Genomic DNA, 9,288 nt, shown 5'->3' on the forward strand with positions numbered 1-9,288 from the left:
AAGTTTCCAGATGAGACTGCAGCCCTGTGAACTCCCTAGTAGCAGCTTTATAAGAGACTCCGCCAGGAAATGTAGTTAAGCTTTATCTGGATTCCTGACCCACAGAAACTGAGATAATAAATAAAAATAATAAATAAATAAATGCATTGTTTTAAGCTGCTACATTTTGGGGTAATTTGTTATGCAGCAATAGATAACTAACACAGTGACCACCAAGAGAAATGCATTCACTTCTTTTCTTACTCCTCTTGCTATGGTGGCCTTGGCTGTAATCCTGCAATTCTGGGGTAATGGAGAATTCTCAGCATTGGAACCTGGGACCTTCTTTGTATCTAAGGAAACTTTTTTAACTGGCCCCTTCTGTTGTCTCCTTCTCTAGGCTTGTATTGAACCACTGTCTGCTCCTACTTTATACTCCAGCAACAATAAACTACTTGCCAGTGGTTTCTTTGTGAGCTCCTCATGGCTTCCTGTGTCAAGCATCTGCACATGCTATTTTGGCTTCCTCCAAGCAGAACACCCCAGTCTGTTTAGACTCAACTCAGATGATCACATTATTTATGACTTCAGTCACTATTTATTGACTGCATGCTAGGTGCCTCTGTCAGGTATCAGTTAGGAATGCATTTGGCTGCAAGTCCCAGAAGCCTAACCTCAGTGGTTTAGACAAATAAAGGTTTAGTTGTTTCTCACATGACAAAAAGTCTATAAGTAGGCAGCGGATGGCATTGGATCATGGGCTCAACAATGATCTGCAATTCTCTCAGCTTTTCTTTCATGGTTGCAAGACTGGTGCCATAGCTCCAGTCATCACGACCTCAATCAAGGCAAGAAGGAGGAGAAAGAAGCTGAACTAGATTGGCTGTCCCTCTTAACCAAGAACACGAGAGCTCTTTCAGAGCTCCCCTATAGATTTTGCTTCAGTCTCATTGGCCAGAACTAGGTCACATGGCCACTCCAGCTACAAGGGAGGCTGGAAAAGCACATATTTAGCTTCCCGACCTCTTCAGAGGAAAGCAGCAAGGGAAAGAGGATTGGGAATTGGATTAGTTAATACACTTGGACTTATACAAATTGGATTAGTTACTGCCACAAAGTTGGGGATATAACTGTCTGGGAGCTGGGAGTGTAGAAGGCTGCCGAGATAGCTTCTCTGACACCTTGCTCGGGCCAGCTGATCTCTGACTTATCTTTAGCAAATCACATGCCATATTCTATTATAAAAACCTGCTCATGTGTCTTTCCTACCCACTGGACAGTAGGCCCCATAAGATGAAAAGCTCTCAGCCCAGGCAGACTACAGTCTCTCCAAGCTTCCTTTGAGGCAGCAGGAACACCCCCATACTGTGTGAGAAGAAAGCAGTCTAGGGCTGCTACTAGCTTCTTCCCAGGGAGGTTGGATGGTTTAATGAGATATTATTTGCAAAGTGTGCCAAGCTATTCACAAGAGCAGCCTCATAATGAGTGTATCTGAAGCGGGTGGCTGTTTTTCACAACTATTATAAAGCCTTTAAAAATTCTATTTTATTTTGACAAAATATGAATTTCTAGAGCCATTAAAACATGTAACTACAGCATCTCAGGTAACCTGGGGTTTTGATCCATTTTCCCAAAAGTTCCCAGAAACTGTAAATTAGAACATTTGTTTGAATGGTGGCATCAACAGCAATGAAGTGTGGTGTTGGGAAAGAGAACAAATGACCTTTATGAAGCACCTCTCTTTCCTTTTCTTTTGTTGACATGGGCATACTGAGCCACACTGCTCTAACGATGACTGTGTCTGAGCCACACCACAGGTTGGAAGACACAGTGAGTGCACATTCCCAGGCTCAGGAGCCAGGTCGGTGCACCTGCACTGTCTGTATGCTCCAACTTGCTTCAACTAAATACCCTCCCAAGCCAGACCCAGGGAAACGCAATGACAGAGTTGAAACGGACTAACTTCAGGGGTCCACCAGGAGAATAAACCTGGCTCTGATTTGAGTGCAGATATCATCAGACACAAGGCAAGATGTATGCCATAAAAGTGACCTATCTGCCACCATCATCAAATAATAACTAGTGAGATGAAGCAAGCGTGGGAGACTTTTACTGTTGGGAAAATTTTCTCACCAATAAGCATTTAATGGCGGCCCACTGAGTGAGAAATAATTGCTGCTGAAGGACTTAACAAATTGCAAAGGTGGCATATGGCCTTCTAAGGGAATTTATTATTAAACTGTAGATAAGGGAAACAGATTCCACCTCTGGCCCCCTGCCCTGGCCCCCTCGCCAGCTTACGGTTTCCCTCCCTACAGTCACCTAGACAGCATTTCATCCTGCTCCTCAAATACAACACGCTACTTGGGCAAATGCAGCTACAAGCCTCTGGAACACCCTCCTCACCCTGCCAACCTGGTGATCTGCCTCTGAGGTTTTTTCCTTGGAATATTTACCCCATGCCCCCTGCCCCCACCATGCCAATGCTGTACCTGTGACTCACTTTTATCACTTTCTTCTTACATTGACCACAGAACTGTCACTGCTCCCCAAGCAGAAAGTAAACTCCTAGACGGTGGCTTCTCATTCTCCTTGGTCCCCTCACTCCGGCACTGTGCTTAGCACATAATAGGTGCTCAGGAAGTGTGCGTGGAATGGAATGAATGAGAGATGAGTGACTGTCCCTGACCAAGTGTTTTCGTCAGATGGCTACTTCCTCTCTTTGGTTTTGTCCCAGTCAATAGACTGGGCCTTCCAGAGATATAAATAGACCTTTCCAGCTTCCTACAGGTACTCAAGACCCCTCCCAAAACCCTACTCCACCCAAGTCAGACTGGAATCAAACAAGACATCCCACGCTGTGGTGCCATCTTCAATGCCATGATCCCCTCGAGGGATATCCTGGCTGCCTGCACACTGACACAGAGGTCATCCCCCTGCCTTGGAGAACTGGAGGTCATGGCTGCCACTTTTCCAGGGCAGAATCCAGCCAATTCCCTCCAGATTCTACTTCCCAGGCGCCGCCCTGCCCCTCTGAAGATATGTTACTGCATGTTTTCAGACACTATCCGGTTTCTCCACAGCAGCCAGGTCTCTGGCATTGCCAGCCTTCCATCTATCTGCTGGGTGACTACTTATAAAGCATCTACTACTGGCCAGCCCTCTGCCAGGCACTGGGGTATGCTGGAAAGCAAAGCAGATATGGCCCCTGTCCTCACAGAGCTTCCAGTGATCTACAGAAAGGACAATTCAACACGCAATAACCATTGGGACAAGGGCTCAGAGCTAAACACCTCACTGTGGGAGGCTGAATAAAGGCCCCCAAAGATGTCCACGTCCTAATCTTCAGGACTTGTGAATACATTATGTCACATGGTAAGAGGGACTTTGCCCAGGAGGGATTGCGCAGGCCTGGGGCCTCGTACACACACAGATTAGATTTTATCCTACAGGGAAGGGGGAGCTGAAACCAGGGCATGACTGACTCAAGTTTGTGTTTCAGAAAGAGCATTCCAGCGCTGGGGATCGGTGCATTAGGAGGCCCTAGCTGGCTCCAGTAGGTCAGGTGGTCCTTCCTGGAGGATGGCCTTTTCTGCCGAGGTAATGTGATGTTGGTCAGTGCCCCACATGTACTGAATTCTAACCCAGCATGCGCCCCTCAGCCCATTTGTCATGGGCTGTCATAGGTGACAGGAACGCAGGTGAGGTGGTAAGGTTAAGTGCCGTCACTGCAGATGGGAGGCAGTCAATTTGCCTTTCCCTGTGGTGAGCCCCTCTACTGGCCCAGCCAGGCAAGTGGCTGAAAACACCCCTGTTTATTATAGACATAAAGCAGATGGCTTTGGGCAGAATAGAAATGGATTCTACAAATGTCTTTCATTACACAGAGCTCTTGACCAGACTGCTCATCTTAAGGAAAACAAGAGACATGGTTTGTATTTGTGGGGTTGACGACCACATTTTTCGGAATCCAGGGAAATCATTTCCATCTGTGCCAGCGTGTCAGCTTCTCCAGGGTGATCAACCTTCACGCAAACCTGGTACTCTCTCTTTTCAACTCTGTTGGATTGGCGGGCTGTTGCTATGGGCACACGTGCTGCTGAGAACAAAAGCAGCTCCAGCTTTCCGTGTCGGTGTGCGGTCCTCTGCCAGCCTCCCCTTGGAGGAAACAAACATGTCAATTAAGCATTCATCCTAATTATGAGATTCCCAGGAAAGCAGGCAGCCTGCTCATCAGTTTTGAGAACTTTCAAAAGATCTGAAGGAGCACAAGGAACGGAATGAGGTTTCCTGCAATCCCACACTCACGAGCTGGGGACTAATTTCAACTGCTGCAATATGATGGAGCTGAGGGATGGCTACTGGGTTTACTGAGCAATAGGCTGGGCCCTCTATTAGAAACTTGACACACCTCGATGCTGATTCTTTCAATACACCTGGAAGGGAAAGGTTTGTGTTTGCTTTCTGATAAAGAGCCTAATTAACTCCATTAAGCCTCAGTGAGCCACATGGTAAATGGAGATAATCACTTATACCTCTTAGAGTTCTAATGAGGATTATTGGAGTTGATCTAGCTAGCACAGTGCCTAGCCCATAGGGGGTTCTCCAAAAATATTAGCTCCCTCCTCTTTCCTTTCATCATGTTTAAGACATAATTCACCACTTCCTTAACGTGCTTCCAGATGCTTCCAGATACTTGAAAAGGCCCCCACCATTTTTCTAGTCCCCATGATCAAAACCTGGCAGCCCTTAGGCACACATTCAGCATCCTCCTGCCTGTTAGGCAGCTCGCTCAGACCAGCTTGGTTTGGGAGATGTTGCTGCAGAAGAGTGTTCCCGAGGAAAGCCAATCCCACATATCACTGCTATAGGCTTCCGTCTAGCTCCAACCATAACGACTCAGCTCTAAGCATCATTAGTCCCTGCAGTTGAGTAAGAGTCAATATTGAGAAACAGAGAATGGACAGTCTAACATCATTCTGGTAGAAATTCCAACCATAACGACTCAGCTCTAAGCATCATTAGTCCCTGCAGTTGAGTAAGAGTCAATATAGAGAAACAGAGAATGGACAGTCTAACATCATTCTGGTAGAAAAAAAATCTTCTGATGAAGAATGAATATGCCCCAAATCACAGCTGGCTTGCCAACTTGCAACAAGGGGTAGAAGGTGAGATGTGCCTGAGGTCTGCCATAAAGAGTACGAGGTAGTGGACGATTAAGGACACAACCTACCAGCTGCTGTACTAGTGCCTTGGAGACAGCAGAATAAACAAAATCTGCTTCTGTCCTCAAGAAGGTTACAATCTAACAGGGAAAACAAACATCGAGCACCTCAGGTAGGGCAGAGTTTGCTGGTGACCTCTGATATCCATTCTCCCTTCCTCCTCAGTCACAGAATCCCTGTCTTTAGCTGGGCATATTGCTACATTTTCCGTTCTCCTTAGCATCAGTGGGAGGCCATATGACTAAGGTCTGGCCAACGATCTTTCAATAGAAGTGTTAAGTGATGCTTCCAGGAACTCTCCTTGAAAGCGAAAGGCATGCCTTTCTTGTCGTCTATACTCCCATTGCCTGGTACATGATGGCCAGAATATGGAAGCTATATCGGACCCTGAGGATGAGGACCAACTCCAGGTTTGACAGAAAATAAGAGAAGAGAAAACCAGGACCCTGATGACCCTGAAGCTGCCATCCAGCCCCAGACTGCCTACCTCCAGGTTTCTTTTACTTGGGGAGAAATCTTTTAAGCACAATTATTTTCTATTTTTCCATTATATGCAGTTCAACCTAATTTTAAGTAATATGATAATATCTAATGAATGTTTATTGAATTAGCATATGAAGAAATGAAAAAGTATGTAAACTTTTAGAAGTTTCCATTGTTCCAGTTAAACTTATTTTATATGCAGAAACTCAAATGGCTACTGTTTGAAAGGTGAAATATTCCTAAGAAAAAAATCTACCATAACTTAATTTTTTATATGAATTTTTCATGGGAGGAAAAATCCTTACTCAGGACTCTGGAAGGCTGAAATGTGCAGCAGCGAATCTTCCTTTCTGTAGATCACAAAAACCAGACACTGTCCTATCTACTTCCCCCCAAAAACAGATTCATTATGATGTGTTGTCATACTCTGCTTCAAGTGGGCATTTGCCATATGGCTTGGCAGTTTAATAGTTTTCTGATACTTGACAAAAATGAAGCACAATCATTTTGCAAGGAGCTTGCGTTCCTAGATGGGTCTTTTCCAAATAACAGCTGTGCCTCAAAATTGAGTTACTCAATTTGCAATTTGTGGACACAATACCCAAACATTTACAAGTGAGCAAAACCTCAAATCACTTGGGCTATTTCCAGGCATCGGAGTTTATGAAGTTTTTCGCAATGTTACGAGTGTGCAGCTGTCAACAAGCTCAAGCCAACATCTCTGAACCACAAGACCCTGCAGGCTGCAGTGATGTCCTACTTACCAACAGGCTGTGTGAAGCTGACCACAAACTTATGGGAGAGAAAAATGTCAAAGAGAGAAGCCTCCCCCTAAAGCCCACTGACTAAATCCCTATGCCTTTCTCTCCACTCCTCACTAATTTGTGCAGAGGACACCCAAATCTACAGTTCTAGTCTTGACTTGGCTTATGGGCTCCTATAGGTCCACAAATGTCCACCTAGCACTGGCTTGATAATAAGCCAGATAGACATGGAGTCAAAGCCAACAAGCGCTTCCTAACTGAGTGACCATGACTAAGTGTGTCAGTCAGGAGAGGCCAGGTAAGCTGCATTAACCAACCCCCAAATCCGAGTGGCTTAAAATGATACAGGTTTATTTCATGTTCATATTACATATGCATTCCATGCCAGTTGGGAGCTCTGTTCTGTCATCTTTGTCCCTCAATCCAGGACTCAGGATGATAGATCAGCCACTACCTCGAATATAGTCAGTCACTATAGCAGAGAAAAAGAGGGCTCTGGAAGGTCAATCACCCGCAATTTCATGTTTGGCCCTGATTAGCACACGTCACTTCCATAGACCCCACCCAAGTACACTGAGCTAGAAAGTACAATCTGACTCTGTATGCTGAGGGTGGAGAGCCAGAAATATCCGGTGAATAGCCTTGTGCTTACTACAATGAGTTAATCAACCACTCTGAACCTCAGTGATCCATATGGGAAATGGAGATAATCACACATACCTCCTGGGATTGTTATGAAGCTTACTGGAGTGGACTCACGAAGAGCACTTAGTGCCTGGCAAAGAGGAGCTTCTCCAGAAATATTAGCTCCTTTCCTTTCCCTACATTCAAAACATAATTCACTACTGCCCACATCTACTTCTGGCTATCTGTATCCCTTGTCTGAAAAAGACTCCTCTCTTTTTCTAGTCACCCATGATCAAAACCTGCCAGTCGGCTATGACGTCACTCCATCCTTCATCATACCCTCCCTTTCCCAATACAGTTAGCCTCCAACTAAAGTCTCCACTTTCTGCCCCCACTGAGACCCACCTACTGTAGGATTTCATTACCATATTTTATCAATTAAGGATTGCAAACAAGAGAAACAAACTTTGGTTATCTTAATCCCCCTCCCCACCAAAGGCAAAGCAGTGAAGGAGCATGGAGAGTTATCAGAAGGCCATCAGGCCACCACACAGAATAAAGGAAGAGCTACACATGAGATCTCAGGGTGGACAAGGGACAGGGCAGTGCCACGGTCTCAGAATGGACAGGGTCCCATGGTACAGACATGGTCACCGGGGCCAACACCAGTTTACAATGCTGTTCCCAGAGAGGGGCAATTGATGTGGGCTGGACAGCCCCCCACCCAACCCCCAGTGAAGGCTCCCACACGTGTTAAGATGAAAGAAACTCTGGAATCACTTCCACACCACCAATTTGGCCCCAATCCAATCTATTCTCAATGTGCTAAGAAGATTAACTGGTCCTAAAGCCTGGGTTCAACCATGCAAAGTAATGTGATAAACTATTGAGTGTTTACCATGCACCAAGTGTTGCATAAAATCTGGGCCTTCATGCCAGCCTAGGGATAAACTATTGAGTAATTTGTTCTACAATGGCATTTATTTGCTAGGCTGTGTCCTTCATCTGGCATCAGGACTTTGGAGATTTTTGACCTCACTCTACCTCTTGTATTTGTCTTCCAACTTCCTTCTCTATTCCCTACACGTGCACCATATCCTCACCAAGCTGGGATCACCTGCCATTCTCTGATATGTCCTCCAAGTATTCCTGATTCTTGGGCCCCTGTTTATGCCATTTCCTAGCATCGGGGTGGTCTCTTCTGGCCCAACTCTCCCGCGGAGCTTCCCTGCTGGCCCACCTGGAAGACAGTGCTCCCTCCTCTGATCTCCGAAGGGTGACATGCCTTCTATTCTACATTGTTGAGCTCCCACTCTTTTCTTGCCTAGCACTCTGTAAGTCCCCGAGGGCAGGGATCCTATAAAGTCTAATACAGAGGAATATTCACCTTGTTCATTGGGGGACAAGGTAAAAGTGAAAAGTAGATCAAAATGGTAGCCAGGGTGCAACAGCCACTTCACAGCAGGGTCTAGGCTGAAGTAGGTAGAAGCAGCTGAGGAAGAAATATCACCCATATCCAAACAGCAGAGCTGCAGGGTTGTCCACCCTCCCATCCCCATTCCAGCTTTCAACATCTGGCACTGGCCTGTCTAATTTGCTTTATCCCTTGAGAGTCTCTGCCTCCCAATCTGGGATATCAGCTCCGTTCTGAACTTAAATCTTGCTCTCACCCCATAAATTGTGTCTGTTGCCTTGACCAGTCCCGCCCCAGGACCCTGGTTCCTGATTCCCACCTCAGAGGCATCATTTGATTCCTCTGTCCTCTCCCTGTCTCTGCCTATGCCCAACCCAGGGTCCATGCCCAGGGCCCCTGTTCCAGCCCAGCAGTGGGCAATAAGCCACATTTAGTGTTGGGAAGGCACTCTCATCCCCTCTACAGCCCTGGAGGCTTCCCTGTGTGGCAGCAAAATGCAGAAGCAATTGTCCACAATCACAGCAGGGGATGGCACCACGGCCCTTCTAGTACCAAACCACAAAACTGGCAGCCATCTGGGCTCTTCCCCATCCTTCACCTTGACAGTCTGTGGTTCCACCTCTGCAGTGTCTTCATTATCCATCCCTCTCTCAAACACCACAGTCACTGCTTTAGACTGGGGCTCATTATTTCTCAACTGGACCTGAATGCACTCTTAACGTGTCTCCTGTTTTCAGTCTCACCTCCTCTGGTCTATTCTCTGCACATCTGCCCAAGGGATCTTTCTTTTTTTTTT

The sequence above is a fragment of the Galeopterus variegatus genome, unplaced genomic scaffold (assembly GCF_000696425.1).
Source record: "Galeopterus variegatus unplaced genomic scaffold, G_variegatus-3.0.2 Scaffold3748, whole genome shotgun sequence".
Classification (NCBI taxonomy): Eukaryota; Metazoa; Chordata; class Mammalia; order Dermoptera; family Cynocephalidae; genus Galeopterus; species Galeopterus variegatus.